This window comes from Dermochelys coriacea, chromosome 8, assembly GCF_009764565.3.
Source record: "Dermochelys coriacea isolate rDerCor1 chromosome 8, rDerCor1.pri.v4, whole genome shotgun sequence".
In the NCBI taxonomy this organism is placed as follows: domain Eukaryota; kingdom Metazoa; phylum Chordata; order Testudines; family Dermochelyidae; genus Dermochelys; species Dermochelys coriacea.
Window position 1 is genome coordinate 90,303,925 of NC_050075.1, and position 21,850 is coordinate 90,325,774.

Consider the following 21,850-nt stretch of genomic DNA (forward strand, 5'->3'; position numbering starts at 1 on the left):
AGTCACTTGATATCTGTTGAGTTTGCCTGTTAATTGACTGACCTTTTCTACTTGGAAGTTCTTTAAAAAAAAAAAAGAAATCACAGGCTTTGAAAGAGTACTCTAGGTTTTGAAGAAGCATGCTATAGCGATTGAAGGATGATTATTCTTAAAGTAAGAGTAGATGGAGGTCCCTATCCATTATGGAACTCATTGCCACAAGAATTAAGAATGGATTCAGAGCCAAATGTAAAACCCACCTTTTCGCCCTGGCTCTCTCTCAAATTAAAAGACCACCCCGCCTCTTGGTGGCGGGGAAGGAAGAGAGAGAGAGAGAAACACTGACATTTTAAGTAAATGAAGGTGTTTGTGTACTGGGGTGATGAGGATCACATAGGTACCCGGATGGATCAATAGGAAACAAGGCAAGTTCTTAATGCAAGTAATAGTTACGACATTCATTCCTTCCTTTATGGATCTAATCCCTCCTGTTTAAAAAAAAAAAGTCAGTAGTTTAGCCTTTACAGATATTTACATATGTTGAAAAGACTAATTGAGCCTCAACATCTTTCCTTTCAGGTCAAGTAGTGGTGAGCCAGTATCCTCATTTCACAGATTGGGAGCTAGACCATAGAGCTACAGGAGCGTGCACTAAGCCCCCTGTCAAACTGGTGACAAAGCAAGGATTAGGACTCAGGAGCTCCTGGCCCCCATCTCATGCTCAATGCACTATTTCATACTTGCCTCTCCAAAATGTAATGAGATTAAGACTGAAAGACTCCACCCAGCTAGATGATTTGATAAAAGGACTATAAAGGAACTGGAGAGAAGGTGGTAGAGTATCTGTTCCTGATTGAAGCCAGAGTCTTATTTTTAAGGAGCATTAACTTGAAAATATGTTTGGGTTTTTTAAAGCTGAGTACTCCATCTTTTGGTGGTTTACTCAAAGACTATTGTGTGGAGCCTCTGTCCTGTCCAAATGTTGCTCTAGATATGAAGCTGCAGTATTGGAAAATTAACACCAGAGGGGACCATTGGATCAGTTCTCTTGGAAATGGTGAAGTTTCAAAGTAACCTGAACAGACACCTGCATATGTCAACATGGTGTCCATTCCCAGCTCTTCATTCTTCCCAAGGAAGTAGACATGTGACACAGCGTCCTTCTCATTACCGGTGAAGGTTTCATTTGACAGGTGATCAACCAGCAGTAATCTCCCTTTGTTCTCTGTACTGCTATTGCTATCTGAGACAGGGGGTAAGAAAATATTTCCATATAGGTAAAGTGTCCTGCACCTTCCTCCAAAGCACTGGATACCGTCCCTTGTTTGAGACAGGACAGTGGGTTAGATGGACCCCTGCTATGACCCAGTATGGTAATTCCTGCTTTGTTTTACTTCTCTAATCCTTTAACAGAGGCACCACCACAGCTCTGGTGCTGGACATACTTGAGTCTGTATTTACCTTAGTGCTATATAGCTATTATTGAACAGCTAGCTGGTTTTCATTGCTTAAAGGAGGTTGTGGTGGTGTAGTACTATTAAAGAAACACCTTAGTAGCACCCCTCAGGCACTGGGACCCCCCCCCCCCATCTAGCCTGTGCTAGGTGTTGTACAGGCATAGAATAAAAAGACCATTCCTCCCCCAAAGAGTTTACATTCCAAGTAGATTAACTGTCAACTTTCCTTTTCTAGGTGAGTGTAGATGTAGAAGTCATTTGATATGTAAAAATACGAAGTGTTATTTAAAGAACTATTGTATTACAGTTCACGTCCAACAATCAAGGGGTCACCATAGATGGGATTAGTCTTGTGTTACCAAATTAGGCCAGCACAAGATGGGGTGCTGAGAAAACAGCCCTTTAGCCCCTGTGAGATGGGAGCATCTTATATTTCTCTTCAGCTACTTCTGAAGCCATTTTGGGAGCTGACAGATGTTTGTGGAAGATGCATCCAGTTTCCTTGGTCAAAGGAAAGCTCATGATCTTGCAGGGCCTTTGGGGTTGGAAATGCAGCCATGCATTCTAAGTCTCTGCAATGAGGAAGAGTTTTGCTGTCCAAAGAGTTATTTTAGACAATCACTCTAGACATTGAAGGGGACTTCTAAAAATATTATCCTCCCAGCAGGGTAAATAAGCTGAATGCCCATAGCCTGTTACCATAAGCGCTGACTCCATGGGTGCTCCGGGCTGGAGCACACATAGGGAAAAATTAGTGGATACTTTGCACCCACCAGCAGCCAAGCTCCCCTCACCTCCCCACCCCACTTCCTCGTCCCCTGCCCCAAGCACCCCACATCCCTGCTCCTCCACCTACTGCCAGTACTCCCCCCCTCCCCACCAAGTTAGCAAGCTCCGGGGAGGAGGAGCAAGACTCCCATAGACTTCAATGAGCTTCAGATCAGGCCTCAGATAAGGACTTCCCTAACACTGCTTAAGCATCCATTTTATTACAATCTATGTAATCATACCCAGCTAACTACAATTAGTCATCAAAGCTTCAGGATACGTTGTGTTGCATATTTCACATATGGATGAAGATACAGACATGCCTGTTTAAACTCAGAGGCTGTGGGGGCACCTCCACAGACACGGGTTCTCATTTCCTGTTTAGACAGAACGGAGGCTACCAAGGCAGGGCAGGAACTGAGAGAGTGTTATGACAGGTTTCAGAGTAGCAGCCATGTTAGTCTGTATCCGCAAAGAGAAAAGGAGTACTTGTGGCACCTTAAAGACTAACAAATTTATTAGAGCATAAGCTTTTGTAAGCTACAGCTCACTTCAAAGGCATCCGATGAAGTGAGCTGTAGCTCACGAAAGCTTGTGCTCTAATAAATTTGTTCATCTCTAAGGTGCCACAAGTACTCCTTTTCTTTTTGAGAGTGTTATATGAGCCTGAAAACCCTATGCAATGTCAGAACAAACAGATCGGTTCTAGCTCAAAAGAACTAGCCTTCAGAAATTCTCTTCCTCCCATATCTTAATATTGATCCCATACCAGATGATAGTATTTTAATAAATCTATACTGCTGTATATATTGCCAAACACACACAAACACCACAAGAAGAAAGTTTTTTGGGGGGAGAGGGAGAGAAATACTTCCTTCCTCCTATGTGCCACATTTAGCAAAAAACAAAAAGCCACCACATGCACACTTATGTCGCTTTATTTTCCATGTAGAAACAAGCCCTCCAGCACCTCCAATGTTCTGGTTATTTACCTCATTGTGATCCTGATCTAAAGTTAAAATCAGGCCTTTCTGACACACAGTTTGGCTGTAGGTCCAGACTCATTTTCCACATTGCTCTACTCCAGTGATTCTCAGCCCTTTCCCCATTAGGGCCTCCTTTTTCCCCTACCAAGACACTCCTCTACCCTAACCCCACAGCTGGGACACGCCCCCACTATTATACCTGCTCAGAACCATGAGGCCCAGATTGAGAACTCCTCTTTTAATTGGTTAATTTGCATGATTACCCTTTCAGAAGGAGCAATTTCTATCATGTGCCACCTGGCCCGTTTCTGGTTATTGTGATAGAATATTTACTGTTGGTTAGCACTGACCTTTAAAACTCAGAAATAGATTTTACATTATTAGGTAAAATCCTGGTCCCTGATGGAGGTTTAATGTTACCAAAGAATTGTTAACTTTACAAGTCAATAACATTATGCTCTCAATACATTCTAGAAGAGGAATTATTGATACTAGGCCTGCTCCAAACACCATTGAAGCCAACAGAAAGACTCTTTTTGACTTGAATGGGCTTTGGATCAGACTCTTACTCTCCTTTTCATACTATGGGCAGGGTAGAATTCTAGTCCATTTAATTCAGTGGCAAAATTCCCATTGACTTCAATGGAACCAGGATTTCACCTAATATTTTCAGCTGCATAAAGTTGGTCCAGGGTCCTTTTGGTATTGAAAAAAAAAGGTCCAGTTCCAATATACAAGGAACTAAGGAAAGCAGGGAGGAGTTAATGGTATTATTGCTGTATGTGGCTGTCATTAGGACAGCGCATAGGGAGTAGAAAGGGTTAGAACAGTGGTCACCAACCTGTCAGTCATTATTGACTGGTTGATCCTGGAGCCTCTGCCAGTCAATCGCGATCTCTGGGCTGCTACAAGTCCGGCGGTGCAGCGGGACTCAGACAGGCTGCCTGCCTGCCTACCATGGCCCCATGCTACTCCCAGAAGCAGCTGGCAAGTCTCTGCAGCCCCGTGGGGAGGCAGCTCTGCGTGCTGCCCCTACCCCATCCCCACAGCTCTTGACCCCCTGCCCCAGCCTGGAACCCCTCCTGTACCCAAACTCCCTCCTGCACTAGCCCAGAGCCCCCTCCTGCACCAAACTCCCTCTCAGAGCCTGTACCCCACACTCCTGCACTTCAACCCCCTGCCCCAGGCTCAGTCACAGTTGAGACTGTTACACAGATCTGTGACAATCCCTGAAGGATTTTGGATCCATAAGCCACAAATGACACCAATTAAAAAACACATGAAATGTCCAGTGGATTCTATGAGATTAGGTGCAGTGTGACCATATGACACCTGCATCCAAACTCCCTCCCAGAGCTCACACCCTTCACTCCTGCACCCCAACCCCCTGCCCCAGGCTCAGCCTCCCGGAGCCCCCTCTCACACTCCAAACCCCTCAGCCCTGTCCCAGAATCTGCACCCCCCCACCCCACATCCCAACCGCCTGCCCCAACCTGGTGAAAGTGAGTGAGGGTTGGGGAGAGTGAGCAACAAAGGGAGGGGAGAATGGAGTGAGTGGGGCAGGGCCTCAGGGAAGAGGCAGGGTAGATTCTGGGTTGATCTTAAATTCAAAGTGATCTGGTGCATAAAAAAAGGTTGGAGACCATTGGGGTAGAGGATGTGCCATTGCCTCAATGCCCTGGCCCTCCTCCACATGTGGGGAAGGTACATTAGGGGTGCAGAGTCCTATTTCAGCCTTTGAGCTAGCAGAGCATCCATGGAGCATGCTACAGCCCAAGAGGTAGAATTTTTCCCCTAAACTCCTGCTGCACCCAAGCTCAGCTACCCAGCATTGATCCAAGCATTTTGCACTTACCCAGGCTATATGCACCACTCAGGATTTTGTTCAAAGATCTATTTTTAAAGCTCTTTGAATTGTGTTTTGGTTTTTAGACTCAAAGCTCTAAAGCAGCACATTATAAACACTGCCAAGATTGTGTTTGTAAAAACAAAGCCACGCCCTCCCCGCAACTATAAGAAAATAAGAACACTATTGACAGAAGAATGAGCTTTATGTGGTTTCCTTGGCACAACGGGGAGCACTGTCAATGCTATTAGAAGTCATGCCACAATACATCTACAGCCCTCTGCATGTGCCATGTCTCACCCTTTCATTGGGCCCCCCAGTTTTTAAATTCTGTTAGAAACGTTAACGTGCACTTACAAGGCACATTTCATCCACAGATACGGAAGTACTTACAAGGTAATTAAGGTATCACTATCCCCATTTGACAGATGGGAAAATGAAGGCAGAAACGTTAAGCAGCTTGACCCAGGTCCGACAATTAGTCACAGACAGAGCTAGGACTAGAATCCAGATCGCCTGCTCCCCCCCACCCAAGTGCATTACCCAATAGATTGTAAAAAAAAAAAAAAAAAAAAATAATAAAGAGATGTAAGCACAGAATCCTAAGTGACTTGCTGAAGAGGATACCTAGAGCGAGGGTCAGAGTAAGGTTAGCACTCAGAAGTGCTGTGCTTCTAGGCCCAGGCTTATTCCACAAGGCCACACTAGTGCTCAGTTTGATTTGTAGAGTCCCCATACTTTTCCTACACCCAGTGGCCAAAGATTGTGGACTTCTTTATTAGGTAGCTACCCTGCCTGTTGATATTCTTAGCAGGGAAATAAATTTTGTATTTGTGATGACTGGCTGCATCTTTTACTCTACAAAATGTACCCTCTTGAGGAAAATTAGCTTGGGATGTGTCAGTTCTTCACCGCATACACACAGCGGTCTCCTTGCATTAAGCCACGCTTGTTATGATCCCTCTGTTTTGTAGCTGCTTGTCAGCACCGCTAAGGGAGCCCATCAATTACAATCCATCAAATTTACAGCATTTCTAGAAGGACAAAAAAGGTCAGGTGGTTTTCAGTTGTCTCCCTTGCTACAGCTCATCCCTTCCCTAGGATGAAAGCTCATGCCCTCTGTTTTAACTATAGAAGCAGGCAGAATATATTGAATAATTCAAGAAGAACGTATGTTTAAACATTTACACAAGCTTCAGATCCTCCTATTTAAAACAAGTCAGCACAAAAGTAAATGATTCATGACAACTTACCTTGCCTTACCTTGCTATCATGGCCTTCAGAAACAGGGGAGCTTGAAGAATTTGTATTCATTCAGACCACCTGCTTAAAGTGAGTCTAGTGCTTAAGAAGAATGCCATAACAGCAGCAAGAGAAACGCAAGTCCCCAGTTTATCCATAAGAGGTACAGCATTGGCAGGGAACACTAGCTCATCTCTTGCGTGTGCTTCACCCTGAGGCAGATTTACCACAAAACAAACCAATGACAGGGCTGCCCCCCCAAAATGCAGGACAAATCTCATCTGATAACCTCCCTCCCCCCGAGTCCCAGCCAGCAGTGCAGCAGGGCTCAGGCAGGCAGGTTGCCCGCTTGCCATGGCTGGCAGCCCCACGTTGCTCCCGGAAGCGGCCAGCTGCTGGCACATCTCTGCGTGCCCTGGGTGTGGGAGAGGCAGCTCTGTGTGCCACCCCCACCCCAGGCAGTGCATGGAGACCTGCCCCCCCCCCAAGGGTGCGTGCAGAGACATACCAGCAGCAGCAAGCAGGGCGAAGGCGGCTGCCCATGTTGCCTCCCTCCCTCCGGGCCACTTCCAGAAGCAGCCAGCATGTCCCTGTGGCGGGACGTGGGGGAGTGTCTCTGCATGTTGCCCCCTGCCCCAAGCACCGACTCTGCAGCTCCCATTGGCCAGGAACTGCAGGGCAGAGCCTGGGGGCAGCAGCATGCAGAGACCCCCCCTTCTCCCCTCCCGTGCCTAGGAGCCAGTGACAGAGGGGTGTGCTGTTTGTATTGGGAGCAGTGCCACCCAAAGTAAGCATTGCCCCCCAGATCCCTCCCATACCCCCATATCCCACTGCCCCAGCCCAAAGCCTGCACCAAAACTCCCTCCCAGAGCCCAACCTCTGCACCCCAACCAAGGTACTTTATTTTATTTTCATTTACTTCCTATTACTTAGGGGAGGAGGAAGAAAAAAAAGAAATGAGAGTATGTTCTTTTTCTTGGCTGGTTCCCAACGGGAGCGGGGGGCATAAAAATGAAGCTGCACACAGGGCCCAGCTAACTCTTCTTATTCCACCACTGGCTTCAGCCCTGACCCAGAAGGCACCACCTCTGGGAGGAGTTCAGCCTTGGTGTCTACGTTAGACTTTTTGTCCTAAAGGTTTCCCTGCTGTGGGGGTATACTCCTGTGGACAAGGTGCCTGCTGACCCCCTTCCTTATTATAAGCACCATGTCTAACCCTGTATGCCAGCATGACAGTACTGAGATGATCAGGCTCGGATCTTGTCTACACTAGCATTCCCATCACTAGTACCAACAGCAGGGCTGATGGCAACAATGGGGAAGTTTTAGAGAAACAAGCTAAGGCCCACATGTACTACATATTTAGTTCTTGGCCAAGTAACAGTGGTGGTGTTTAATAGCATAGTGGCAACACATATTCAGTAGGAACTGGACTGAGTCACCAACTTGTTTCATTTAAGCCATCAAACAGCTGTCAGCTGCCAACAACATTCCTCTCTATTTTATCATCATTTAGCTTACTGCACCTAACCACGTAAGTCACCTTATCTTAGAGAATACAACAGAGCCCCTTGTCCCAAGGAATTTACTATTCAATTTCACACAACAAATGGGAGGAGGGTTGGTGGAGGAATAATGGGGCAAGATAAATCAAGTAAGGGGCTAGAAAATCAGGGAGCATAAGTCAGCAAAGCTCAGTTGAAGTCATACCATCATTTGAGATTCTGGCCATATGCAGCTACTTAGCAAGGGATAATGGTGAACATTTTTAAAATTAAAAATAAAGATAAATGCGAGTACCATTTTGGGTTGATACTTACAAAAAATGACAACAGAAGTGGTCCTTAAGGAGAGATTTGAACAAAGAGGTTAGTGGCCTTGCCGACTAGCTCTGGGAGGGTACTGCACAGGCTCTACTGATCTAGACTGGATATGGACTAGTAAGCAAGATGTGAAAGGCTCCATATTACTATTTGTTATCCACTCAGGTCCCTGGCCACACCCCAGTACCTCAGATATTAAATATAATTATTTCTTTATGTAGTCACTTCCCTTAGACTTAATGACTTTGCTTTCCTGAAAGCAATGCAGAAAACATTTGTTGGCAGAATTTACATGATGTGCAAGATTTACTGTGGAGATACCATACTCTTCCTGCATGCTGAGTTCTATTAGAAAGTACAATGCTCTGGGGAACTTGATTTAGAAATTAGAACTATCCACAGGCCACTTGTTAAGGAAATCTCATATTACCAAATTCACCTTTTGATGTAAAATTGACATACTGCTGCTGAGCCATTTGCATCCTTCATTAAGAGGATGAAATCCCATCTTACAGTCCACAACTGACATTCCACTCAAGATTACAGGAGCACATTTTCTACATGGTTTCTTCCTTAGTATAAGGGAACTTTCAGGATCTCTTTCACAGCATAACTGATTTCTTGATCTGAGCGAAAGCAAGTGCGATGTGCTGCCATCTTTTAAAATAAGCATGTAGAATACAATAGGCTCCCCATTCCACCTCCCCTCTGTAAACAGATTTTGTAGTTTTCATTAACTGAAGAACCCAATAGTTTGTTTTGCTTTTTATAAATTCTGTGGAACAAAAACAGCAAAGTTACCTATTTCCATAGGAATTTAGACTATTACCTGAGTGTCATTAACCCAATTTAAGCCACATATGAAAGAGGGTCAATACATATTATATAAACTGGACTCCATTCACTTTTCTTTGTCTAAACCATTAAACCCTAGAAGTCACGGCATTATTCTTTGGGATCGTCCTGGACTTTTGCCTAGGTTATCAGAATAGAGTGCGTGCCAGATTGACAATATCCTGTACAAACCTTACAGAAGTAAAGTTACTGAATTAAGTTCAATATCTTTGGGGTCGATTGCATAAAAATGCAGTTGTGTATGTGTTTTTTGTGGAATTGTATGCAACTTCCTCCAGAGGCTGTATTAGTCAGTCTCCAAGAGAACATTAGGAACATCAAAGAACTTTTGGGGACAACATGTCTGAAATGGATTTCCTAGTAATTCTCTCCTCCAAAGCCAACCTTCTGAAGCTACGCCCTGGGAAGAGGCCCACTGTCTCCTGATTACCAGCTCCTGAAGACTTCAGGTCAAAGACCCCCCCCCACCGTATAAAGGCTGAGCTAAATGAGGATGCTAGTTCTGAGCTGAGGCTTTTATGAACTTGTGACGAGAGATGCCTTTGGGGAGTCTGAAGGACCCCCTGCCAGAACCCATGTTGGAGACACTTAGGGAAAGGGGGCAATCTCTGGTAAGATTGTTAGCGTATGTGTAGTAGGTTCTTTTGTTGTTTTTAAAATGTTTTCTCTGTAATGCTCATACCCTAAGAATAAAAAGGCTTGCATAGAAAGTGCTGTGTGGTAACAGATAGCTGTGGTTGCCACAGTTATCAGTCTCTGAAGAGACAAAGCAAGCAGGTCTGCTTAGGTAGACTGTCTTTTGGTGGGAACACTGCAATGAAGACAGGGAACTGTTCATCTTGGGAATATTCCAGTCAGGAGAGTGAGCGCCGTAGGTCTCCACCCAAGACAAAGACTATGGAGCTAGAAGCCTGAAAGCTAGTGTCTTCACTCAATCACTAAAGGAAAATATGGGTGCAGATGCTCTGAACTTTGACCGAGTTCTCTATGAACTTTGTCAAGTTTAATTTTAATCCTCACTCTCGATGCAAACTTGGAGACAGATTTGGGGGTTTTTTTTGTTTGTTTGTTTTTCCTTTGCGTACAGACTGCCCAGCTCCTTCATTAGTAAATAATCCTCAACTACAGTATCTCTTACTATAATCAGATCTCTAGAAAGCCTTCACAAAATGCTTTGGAAGGTTAAAATTTGATTTTCTTGCAAGTGCTATTAAGTATTAATTAGTATTACTAAGTCATAGCATAAGAAGTGATGTTACATTTACACAGCACCTTATACGCCAGAGTATCTTCTAGTCTTACCACCCTGATCATGGAAATATACATGCACCTGCTTAGTTTTAACGAGTACTCCCCTTGATTTAATTACAACTACTCACACCAGTAAAGTTAAGCAGGTGTGCAAGTACTTGCAGGATCCAGGCCTTAGTGTCTAAACCCATAAAGTTTGGGAGTTTCTTCTACTCCCATAAGTAGCAATACAATGCTCACCGAAATCAATGGAAAAAAGAACAAGGAGTACTTGTGGTACCTTAGAGACTAACAAATTTGAGCATAAGCTTTTGTGGGCTAAAGTCCACTTCATTAGATGCATACAGTGGAAAATACAGTAGGAAGATTATATACATATAGAGAACATGAAAAAAATGGGTGTTGCCATATCAACTCTAACAAGACTGATCAATTAAGGTGAGCTACTATCAGCAGGAGAAAAAAAAACAGCCTTTTGTAGTGATAATCAGGATGGCCCATTTCCAACAGTTGACAAGAAGGTGTGAGTAACAATAGGGGGAAAATTAGCATGAGGACTGGTTTCTGAATGTTATAATTCTTGATGTCTGATTGTTGTACATTTATTCTTGTGTGTAGAGACAGTCTGGTATGGACATTCAAAAACCAGTCAGAGAACACTTCAACCTCCCTGGACACTCAATTACAGACCTAAAAGTGGCAATTCTTTAACAAAAAACCCTTCAAAAACAACAAAAACAGACTCCAATGAGAAACAGCAGAACTGGAATTAATTTGCAAACTGGACACCATTAAATTAGGATTGAATAAAGACTGGGAGTGGATGAGTCATTACACAAACTATTATTTCCTCATGCTAATTTTCCCCCTACTGTCATATCTCTCTTCCTACTCTATTTTTCCACTGCATGCATCTGATGAAGTGGGCTTTAGCCCACAAAAGCTTATGCTCAAATAAATGTTAGTCTAAGGTGCCACAAGTACTCCTTGCTCTTTTTGCTGATACAGACTAACACAGCTACCACTCTGAAATCAATGGGAAGATCCAAATAGGACTTTCAACTTACTTCAGCGGGCTTAGAGAAATAGACGATGCTTCAGAACCTTGCTAGATCAACCCCTTAAACTAATATAAACAGAGATCCCTTTGTCTACTACTACCATCACACAGTTTCAGGGTGTTTCATGAGCAATAAGGGATTCAGCAGGCAGGTAGAGTCGCAGGCAAGAGACTTTTATTGGGTATGCTGGGTGACCAGTACATGCTAAAGTTTCATGTACTGGCTACCTGGGCCCAACTTGCACTCTGCATTATCCACAAAGCCTTCCTGAAACCTGGTCTCTTCCCACTTCCATACTGCACTGGGGTGGAATATAGTGCTGTGCAGGTTCAGATTTCTAATTGGGCACAGTTGGCACGTGCCTAGGGCATTCTAGGGGCACCTAAAAATTCAAAGTTTGCAGCTCCCAGATCCCAGCAGAGGACAGAACCATGCAGCCCTGCTGGAGCACTCCTACCACCAGGGAAGGTGAAGCAGCTCCCTGTGGCAGGGAAAGAGCTCAGCAGTCCAATGCAGTGGGCTCTGCTGGGCAAGTGGGTCATGAGGGAGCCTGGCCTGGGCAAGCCCCACTCCTGTTCCAGCCTGGCTGACCATGCTACTCCCAAGGGGCCAGAGCGATCCGCGACCGGTGTAGGAGCAGAATTGTACTATGAGAATTAATGGATTATTTGATTTCATCCTGACAGACTGCCAGTGTCTGTATTGATGTTAAGGCAGGGACAGACCAGAACAATCCTTATGATTGATTATGGTCACCCTTTTGTTTTAGGATAAGTTATGATATTTACTAAGGTTTCCTACATGTATTACAAATTAGGCACTCTAGTTAAATATAAATTTCTTTGTTTTAAGGTTTAGTAAGTAAGAGACAGGATCTTGCCTTGTGTCTATGTTAAGGAGATTCAGAATAAACTGACACTTTGTATTCTCAAAGGTCTCTGTAAAAGACTGTTTGTGTGAACGAGGAATGTATGCATCAGGAAAAGGTAAGGTGTGAAGGCAATTGTAATAGCCACATGGTCAAGGAAGAAGTGAAGAGACTTAATGACATCAAAGAACCATCAACGTGCATCCATAACGAAGGAAGGGCAGATTGACAACCCTGAGGTGAAGGCTGGCACCCCTAAAGACAGGACAATTGTTTATATCAGAACCAGGACAGGATGACCCTCTCGGAGGTGTATTGGAATGTTTACATCAAAAGATGCACCAATTAAGAAGTAACCAGTCACAAACTGACACAGCCAAATCCATAGACTTAACAGAGGGGAGAAAAAGACTATAAGAACAGGGTGCTTGGCCATGGGACTTTAGGTTTGTCTTGCCACACTCCAGGCGCATCAAATTGCGACGGACAGAGCCCTGCTCCCCTCTGCAACCAATCTGGCTGGTCACTACATTGATCCAGACTCTGGACTGGTAACTATAAACATTGACTGGCAGGAGAGTGTGTGTGTGTGAGATTGAAAAGCATATGCTAACTGTTGTATTCTCAATAACTACAGCGTGCTGCCTTCTCCCCATAAAGATCCCATGTGCTTCTTATAAGTAGCAGACTGTCCCTGGCCACGCTGCCAGCTTAGCTTGGCAGACACAGCCACCTCCCAGTGGGGCCAGTGAGTGCAGCTGGGGGACAGGGTGCGGGAGAGGGGGTTTCTGGGGAGGTGCTGGTGGGGGCTCTGGGCAATGGGGGAGGTCCAGACAGGGCAGGGGGCAGTTGTGATGCTGGGACTGTGTTGCGGAGCACCTAGAATTTGAAGAAGAAGAAAAAAAAAGTGGTAGGTTACCCCTGCTGCCCACTGTGGTTTGGAGATCTGAGCTGCCACAGGTATTGGGGGTATCCTGCAGGTTACGGCCATCTCGGCAGCTCCGAGTCACCGCAGGCAGACCCTGCCGCTCCTGGGCAGCAGGGCCCCCTGGGGCTCCAAGCCGCCACAGGTGGCAGGGGACCCTGGAGCGCAGAACCCCTGTGGGCATGGGGGGGAGGGGGAGAAAAAGAGCTTGGAGCCAGGGTCCCCGCAGCTGTTCAGCCACCGGGGGTGCCTAGGGGCACGCAAGGTGTAAATCCAGCCCTGGTGCTGTGCGTGATTAAACAGTTAATGTTACATTATAATTTGTGACTAAGGATAGAAAACATCTTGTAGTTTAAACTGCAGGCATAACATCAGTAAGCAGAACCTACCTGCTTTGGAATTTGTCCAAAACAAGGGTTAGTATTAGCAATTGCTAATAACTTGAAGATTTTTACCTGCTCTGAAGGACCATTGACTATATCAAGGAACAATGTCCTTGTGAGCCACCAATAATGTGAATTCTATACACCACTGGCAATCCTAGCCTTCCAGCAACATACCTCAGATATTCCTAGTCCTGATGGCTTATGAGACACTGGACTTTAAATTCACATTTGGATCATCATTCTGCCTTTACACACAACACACCCTTCAGTTCCCACTTGATTGGAAGAGCTGTTGGTGCAGAATGTTGGTTCTAGCTCTCTCAGAGCACTCATCTGAATTTTCAAGTATTAATCTAAAGCAGTACTATAATGCTGGGGCTTGGAGACGATATCAGCAAATAAAAGTTGGACTGCAGAGAAAGTGGGGGGGGGGGGGGGAAACAGCAAACAAGATGATTCAACTGGCCTGATTTTAAGCAAAGGGCATCCTCATTTATCAATTTATCCCCACAGTGGTCTGTGGCTCAGAATGCAAGTTAGCCACATCCTCTCTTTCTTGGTTCCATTGCCTAACTGGAGGCAAGCAGGATTTACTCCCATGTGATCTTCTTGGTTTTATTTTTCATCAGTGAACAATTGTTCAGTGCTTACTATCTCTACTTACTAGGGGTTGAGCTGTTGTTTCAGTGTTTTGGGGGTGACGGATCTGAGAAGTAACACACACACAAGCATTAAATGCCTCATCATCCTTGCACCACACTAGACAATGCACCAGGGAGTATCAGTACATACCCCTCTAGGATGCATTCAGAAAGAGAACCCTGTGCTCACTCTGCATACAGATCTGTGCAGAGGTAGGCCAAGTTTTCACCACATCACGACAGAGCTACTAGGACTGGAAAGTACCCAATGGTAAGTGAAACTGTACTGAATAGGAAATACCAACTTCACCTGTTTGCTCTGTACTTGCTAGCTGACGGTATACACCAGTTGACACAGACATCCGATGAAGCGAGCTGTAGCTCACGAAAGCTTATGCTCTAATAAATTTTAGTTTCTAAGGTGCCACAAGTACTCCTTTTCTTTTTGTGAATACAGACTAACACAGCGGCTACTCTGAAACCTGTAAGTCAATTGTGGCATTGAAGCAGCAATGCAGAGTAATGCTTTCAGATCAGAACGGATACAATGCAACAGCATCTCTGGGCTCCTAAACCTGAGTGAAATAGGTGAACTTTCATGCTCATGACACAAAGGAATTTAGGGGAAAGAAATGCAACCCCATGACTTACTTCCCTCACATGCAGTTCTGTCAACACACCTCTCTGGATCAGGAGCTAATCTACCTCTTGACCTTTATCTTCAAGAGTTTTCATAACAAAGCAGTGGCCCCATGTGGCACTATGAAACAGCCTTTAAACAAAAACAAAAAAAAAAGTTTAGTCTCATTTAAATAATAATAAAGTGCAGAGTCAGTTTTCCTTTCTCCCTGTTGAGCTTGGATTTGGAGAAACTTTGTTATCTAGAAATAGATTCCAAAAAGCAATACTTAGAAACTTTCAGCTCTGAAGAGATTTGTAAATTCTAGAAGTTTCAAAGTTCTCTCTCTCTATATATAAGAGAAGTTATTCTACAACTTTTCAAAGTTCTCAATGGATCTTCCAGACACATGACTTTTGAGTTTCTTTATCCTCAGTAAGAGGCAAATGCAGCTAAGATAATATAATATATTTGTGACTATAATCTCTCATATTCCCACATAAACATACACAGGAGCTTTAAGATAAATGTAACACATGTTATTGAAGCAGTTATGCATATGCTACATATGCTACTCACATGGCCCCATAATACTTGAGCACCTGGTTATTTTTAGTGTCTTTACCCTCACATCCCAATTCCACAGATGGGGAACTGAAGCACAGAGAGACTAGGTGACTTGCCAAAAGTCATCCAGGAAGCCCATGGCAGAGCAAGGACTTGAAACTAAGTCTCCTAAATCCTATGCTAGTGCCCTAACCATTGTATGGTCTTTCCTCTACTTCAGTGGAGTTACACCAGGGATTAATTTGGCCCAGTAAGTTTACTGGTGACCCTATCCTCCATCCCTTAATGGGACACTGTCTTCCAGTATACCCACTTGGGGCCCTTCTTGGTAGCCCAGCAGGGGCCCTATCCTTAGCATCCCCCTTGGGTTGCTTCAATCAATTACACCAACTAGACTGGTTTAAAACACACACAAACCTTTCCTGGAGTCTAATTTAAATACTTTCTATAGAATGTAACTTACTTCATTAGTTGCCCCAGTTCATCCACTCTGGGTCCATATGAGAGTCCTGGACAGCTTCCTTTACCCTGTTCAGGAGGCCATCAGAGCCTCATTTCTAGAGCTAGGGTTATATTTTATACAGCTGCTCCTTTTTAGCCCTTGAGTGCCCAGTTCTCCTCAATACTGCAGAGCTTTGTATATCTTAAGTCAGCAGTCCCCAGCTCTCTTCCCTGAACAGGGATGTAACTTAAACCAGCTGCAGGGGTTTAACCAGATTCTTCCTCAGCTGGTCCCTTTTCCACAATCACTCTCAAACTCCGCACTTAAATTTTCACCTACCGGAGGCTCCCCTGATATGAGGGAGGAGGCAGCATATATGCTAGTTCCCCTTCTCCCAGCTCATCACCAATTGGCTGGGCCAGAGGGGGTCCTTGTCCCACCCATTCTACAACACACCTGGTCCCAGACCCTTAAAGAAATAGTAACTGACTTTCTCCCAAAAAGTGCATATTGCCAGGACTGCTTTTACCCATCCGTATATCTTATTTTCTTGGTCTTTGCATACATTAAACCTCCCAAAATCTTAAAGGGCTATGCCACGTGATAGAGGTGGACTGACCCTAGGCACCACCACTCTCAAGGGGCAGACTACCCCAGGATACCTCCCCTCTTGCTTTTTGCATTATAATTTTTTTTAGGAGGAGAGACAGGGCTGGATGAACAGGGACACGGGTAAAAACTCACTGGGCTAAATTCATCTCCGGCATAACACCACTGAAAATAATGGTATTACATCACAGATGGGTTTGGCCCATTATATGCCTGTTTGCCTATGAGCTGGAAAGCTCAGATCATAGGCAAACAGGCATGGTCAAAACCAGTGTATTTTGCAAAATAAAATTTATTTAATTAATTAAACTAACTACAATGGGGATGAGGTGTTAAATATTTCACTTTCTAGCAAAAATACTCAAAATGAATTTTTCAAGAAGTTCCAGTGAGAGCCACCAAAAAAACACCTTGTACACACATTTTCTCTCACTTTTTAACTCTCATCCTTTTATTGCAGGGGAACAAAAGGGGGAAAGTTAGGGAGAAAAGGGTTTTTCTTATTAAAACTAAACATGTTGACCAAAAATGTTTTTGAATGAAAAATGGGGTTTTGAGCAGAATAAAAATGTTCACAAAATTGTACAAAAATTTTCTACCATCTCTGATTTGATCAGCACTGAACACATGCTGACAGCGCTCTAATAATCTTCCACTTATCTGCTTCTTCATGAGATGAAAAGGTATAAGAGCACAGAGAATTATTTTAATTTTTATTTGGATGCAACTCCATTGACTTTCAGAGATACTCCTGATTTACACCAGAGATCAGAATCAGGGTCCAGAAATCTAGTTGGTTACAAATCAGTTACAAATGTCAACCACTTAACTAGTCTTCAGTTATATTTATGTAAAAGCCCAACCAATTCTAAATTGATGGTATCAGTGATTTAAAGCACTTACAGCATACAGCACACCCTACCCTAATTTGCAGGGCTATAAAAGGAAGTATTGTAAACATTTATATTATTCTGAACAGCCTGAAGACAGCCTTATTTTGAGATGAACAGTGATGAAGGTGGTGGTTTGGCTTCTGACAACCTTAAAGATGACTTGCAAAGGAGGCAGGGAGGATGGATTTTGTATTGTTTTTCCTGCTTTAAGGAAACCTGGGAGAAATAATTTGCCTTCTTTAAATTTCCTGCTTGATTTTTAACTTTGAAATATCAGGAATGTCAAATCTGGTTTTCCCTATTTTGTCAGAGGTCTTCCTGGAGGACTGGGGAAGGAGAATTTGTTCTAAACAAAGGAGCTTTTCTTCCAGCTGTTTATAGGCCATTCTACACTATAAACACGAAAGTATGCTTAGCTGCAATTATATGTTGTGATACTCTTACAGAAAATCCTATAAGATTGTATATCCCTGATTTTATACATGATTATAAACATATAGAAAGAATAACATTTTCTATTAAATTCTGTATGTTTTTAGAATAATTTCTATAAAACCCTATTGGTTTCAATCCAATTGTATTCCATAGAGTAAGATACAAATCCAGAAGGCACCAAAGACCTGAACAAAAGAATTTCTCACCACGTACAAGGCCAAAGAGGAAGCCTATGGATAAAATTTTCAAAAGCACCTAAATAATTTAGAAGCACAAGTCCTATTTTCAAAGATGATTTAGGCACTTAGGCCCTTGTAATCTGGGCCTAACTCCCATTGAAATCACTCTTAAAGGGCTTTGAGGATCTGGGCCTAAGTTTAATCGAAAGACTTGGACTCCTAAGTCACTTTTTAAAATAGATTTAGGACCCTACATCTCTTAGATGCTTTTGATAATTTTACCCTCGACCTCTAGGTATTGTTACACCTGGTCTCTCTTGGGTACTAGCTATACAGATAAATTCTAGCTGAAGCCCATTGTGCATTTTTTCCACTGGAATGCTCCTTTCTTGGTACCTTCAGAGCTCACAGGCAGATAGAAATAGTTCCAGCTTCATTTGCTGTGTACTGGAAACAACCACTGACTGCAAAGCATGGATAATAAGTCCAAATGTTAATGAGCACAGAAGGCAACTTGGAAGACTGGTCTCATCACCAATATCACCATGAAAAGTAGTGGGTAAGATTGGCAGGAACAAAAGGATGAGCAGTGAAAGCAGTGCAGTCAGATGATGCAGGGGTGAATCTGAATATAGGAAGAGAGCTAAAGAGATGTGGTGTCATGGCCTTACCTGGACACAGGAACTGAGTTCTAATCCTAAACCTTACAGAACAGCTGTGGATTTGTGTGTCATAACATCTCTACTTCAGTTTCTCTACTAATAAAATTGGAATAATATTTCTGACCTGCTCCAAAGCGGTGCTGTGAGCATTAATTACATAATATTTGGAAAGTGCTTTCAGCATGAAAAGCACTGTACAAATACTATTATTATTTACACTATTTTCTATACTTTGTATTTTACTCATCTTAGAAAATGGAGGTAGACAAGTCAGTTTTACTCTCTGGGCCTTTTTCATGAGGTAGCAATCCTTGGGCTGCAAACCCTGTAGGGTTGTGTTTAGTAAGGTGTGCCTGTGTTGAAAATGTTCCACTCCTCCCTTTTCCCTATCCCTTCCTAGCTTCTGGGAGAGATGGGGATTAATCCCAGGAGCTCAACAATTTTCCTCTCACATGTAACCAAAGATATAGAAACCCTTGTTGGATCCAATGTCAGCATAAGAGCTACAAGCAAGGCCTTGAGGAATCACACTTTTTTTTTTAAGAGCACAGGCTGAGTATCACTGATTTAAAAGTTTCAGCCCCAGTGATGTCAGGCTGATATTTAACATGTGTACCAAGCAAAAGATTTCCCTCTTTGCCAGTGATTAAACTCCACATACAAGGGATTAATGTGGGGCATCTCTTGTTGAAAACAAAACATATTTCTAATGGCCATAAATCAGGAAATGAGGAAACATGCTCCGATGACGCTAGCAGTATTTATACTTTGTATCTGAAAACGATTCCATCAACAACATATTAATAGCATAGCACAGCATGTCATTCAGCTGGTATAACCTGAAGATGGAGGCTGGAGAAGATCCCAGGAGAGAGGGGGAACTTTTTGAAAATGCCTGCTTTGTGCAATCTAGATTATTCTGAAGGTTAAAAACAAGTTATCAAAAATGTTTTCATAATTCATTTCTGGCAGTAACGAGCAATCAGTATCAAAGAAGGGATAAACTCCATCAGGGCAGTGACATTATCCAACGTTCTCTTGAACTGGAGGGTCAGGAGTCCCCTCTAACACATCAGTGATTAAAGTCAATACTGTCATGCCCATTTAAATGGGTGGAGACTCTGGCCCTTTAAATTTATCAATTGTACAGTTCCCACACAGCAATAAAGAAAAGTGATCAAACTACAATATTGCTATATAGCTAAGAAAAATATCAATAATATTTTTAAAAGGCACAAAAGTGACATTTTCTGGCTCATTCTCAAAGATGGGAGGAAGGGTAGTTTTTAATAAGTATTTTCATAAGAATAAATGAGCACTGCAGAAAGTAAACACTTACATCTGGCTTGTAAATTGCAAGTCTTATCTTTACATAGTCTTATCTTCCTCCACCTTCTAGTTTAGGGCCCATGGGAAAGTGAGGATTTAGTTGCCTGGGATAAGGATGAAGTTTGGTAAAAAGGTAAGGTAAGAAGTTCAAGGAAGAATGTTGGAATGGAGAAGTGGATTCTGTGAATACTTGGCAGAAGGCTGATTATTGACAAAAACAAAACAACAAAAGTCACACCAGAATGGTGTGGATGTGCTGATCTCACTAACTGACTTAAGTCGCATCAGCTCATACAGATGGAGGGAGTATTGGATAATAGCATACATATTTCTGTTTTTTTACTCTGGAAGTGAGTTTTTGGGCCAATTCTTCTATGCCTGGTCTCACACATGCAAGCTTATATTGAAACCAACTGGCATTTTGACTAAAAAAGGAACACTGAATTGAAACCTTACTTTGTGATAGATATGGAGAGGTGACTGCTATTGTTTGCAGCAGAAGACATACAAGTAGTAAATACAATAGAGAAGTGATGTGCGTAATTGGAGTATTAGATTCAGTTTCTATTTGATATTTTACAATGGCAAATGCATGAAGTTCTTAGTGGATCAAGTATTGAACAAAGATCCAGGAAGTCAGAGTGGGAATAATTTATTTTAAAAATATACATTTTCTATAACTGGATTCATTATTATTTCCAGACCTGGTCAGAATTTTTTAAAATCAGAATTTGGCCTTTTTTCAAAAGCAAATTTTTTGGAAAAAATCTCAAATTTTTTCAAATTTTTCAGTTGCTAAATTTTTCCATTAGAAATCTGTTGAATGAAAAAAGAAAAAAAGTAACCCGTTGGTATCTCTAAGAAACGTTGTCTTCCATTTCTGCTTCACTATATTGCTCCCATAAAACACCTGACTGGTCAGCTTAGCCACACAGTAGGTTTATTTTTTTTAAAATGGTTCATTCATTTAAAATAAGTATTTTTAGTTGAAAAAATCCCATGCTCAGAAATGCAGAAAATTAAAACCAGGCCATTGCAAAACACAACGGGATGAAAAGCACTTTGAGATTTGTTGAAATTTCCAGATTCTCTCCCCCAAAACTACTATTTTTTCCCCCGTCCAGGTCAAATTAATCATCATGTAGAAAATTAGCAATAGTAAAAATGAGATAAGCCATCGGAGGCCAAAGTAGATACAATATAAAGAATCAGAGGGGTAGCCGGGTTAGTCTGTATGCACAAAAACGAGGAGTCCGGTGGCACCTTAAAGCCTAACAGATATATTTGGGCAGAAGCTTTAAGGTACCACCAGATAACCCACAATATAAAGAGTTAATTTAAATTATTCTTACATCCTCCTGGTGCCATTTACCATGAAGGATTACACCGTCATTACTAATTTAAGACCCATCCCCATGCTGCAAACACTTTACTACCAGGAAAAGAACCTACTACTGCTGCTGAGACTATTGGCAGCAGTATTTAAAGGGTTTAGTCCCTGAAACTGCGGCTCTGCCAACAGTGGGCCACGCAAGGCGCTACCGCTCATTCAGCTGGGAAATGGATTAACAGGGCTCTACTCAAGCAGGGAGGCCAGGGAGCACAGAGTCTGGAGGGAATGAATTAGCACTTTAGGGGATGGAAGCAGAATGGGGAACAGCTGCAGCTACAGACGTCCTCACAGCTAGTTTTGAGGCGCTCATCTTTAAGCCCCCAAGCGACTGCAGAGACGGCTAAACTTTGCTGGGACTTCGGGGGGAAGGTGCGGGGGGGGGAGGGAGGTCAGACAGTCACTTCGCCCTGGTTTCAGAGTAGCAGCCGTGTTAGTCTGTATTCGCAAAAAGAAAAGGAGAACTTGTGGCACCTTAGAGACTAACAAATTTATTCGAGCATAAGCTTTCGTGAGCTACAGCTCACTTCATCGGATGCATCTGAAATGCATCCGATGAAGTGAGCTGTAGCTCACGAAAGCTTATGCTCGAATAAATTTGTTAGTCTCTAAGGTGCCACAAGTCCTCCTTTTCTTC

General features: G+C 43.0%; 1 long non-coding RNA gene across 1 annotated transcript; it reads right to left on the minus strand.

The window, feature by feature from the left end:
* Positions 1-25: 25 nt before the first annotated feature.
* Positions 26-16,067, minus strand: LOC119859976. The gene is made up of 3 exons (XR_005294402.2): positions 15,738-16,067; positions 14,740-14,860; positions 26-2,008 (listed from the first exon to the last, which is right to left on the minus strand). It is a non-coding gene; the product is annotated as an uncharacterized LOC119859976 (long non-coding RNA).
* Between the last annotated feature and the right edge of the window lie 5,783 nt (positions 16,068-21,850).